This window comes from Ornithorhynchus anatinus (assembly GCF_004115215.2).
Source record: "Ornithorhynchus anatinus isolate Pmale09 chromosome Y2 unlocalized genomic scaffold, mOrnAna1.pri.v4 scaffold_672_arrow_ctg1, whole genome shotgun sequence".
NCBI lineage: Eukaryota > Metazoa > Chordata > Mammalia > Monotremata > Ornithorhynchidae > Ornithorhynchus > Ornithorhynchus anatinus.
In genome coordinates, this window is record NW_024396666.1 from 68,923 (window position 1) to 69,764 (window position 842).

The following is an 842-nucleotide window of genomic DNA, read 5'->3' on the forward strand; positions in this document are numbered from 1 at the left end:
CACACAAACTCACACACCCTCACACACAGAAGACACTCACCTCTATTCAAACCAAAATTTTTTCAGCCATTCAAACTGCACTGACCACTAAACCTTCTGGGCCCTTAACCTCTATGGAATAACTAGCAATACAGGGGCCTCCAAGTGCTCTGAATCTAAATCCATTATCAGCGCTCACCTCTCCTACTACCTTAAGGTCTCACACTCCCCTGGGGCCCTGCTCATTCTGAGTCCTCCTGCAATCAGACCCCAGTTCACTCTGAATCCGAATTTTTTTCCTCCAGCGTCTCTGAGACCTAACATCTCTGAGTCCTAATTGGCCTCAACTCCAAATTGCTCACAATTCTCAACTTCTCAGAACTCATCGGTTTCTGACCCCCTCAAACCCTCAGAGCACTCACCTCCCAGGGTGTCCGACCCTTTATCAGACCTACCACGCTCACGGGGGGCAATCCTACAGCACCCATACCACTATAGCCCCTCATCTACTGGACGCCTAAGCAATTCTCAACCCTCAACCTCGCTTAGGACTCAATCTGTTGAACAAAAAACTTGTACTGGGCCCCAGTCCCTCAGAGCCCGGAATCCACAACTCCTTGTGCCTCCACATCAGTCGCAGTTCTCAAACTGCTCTGAGCTGCAAAGCTCTTCTGAACCCTACGCTTCTCCGATGCTCAGTCCTTTGCCACACTGCATCTCTCCTGGGTCTTTTCAGCTCTCTTGAAACCACTCTGGGACTCAGAGCCCTGCGGTCCTTGAACTGCTTTGAATCCTAACCCTTCACATCCCATAAAGTGCTCTTTACCCAGGGCCTCTGGAGAACTTTTGTCCCCAGGAGTCCG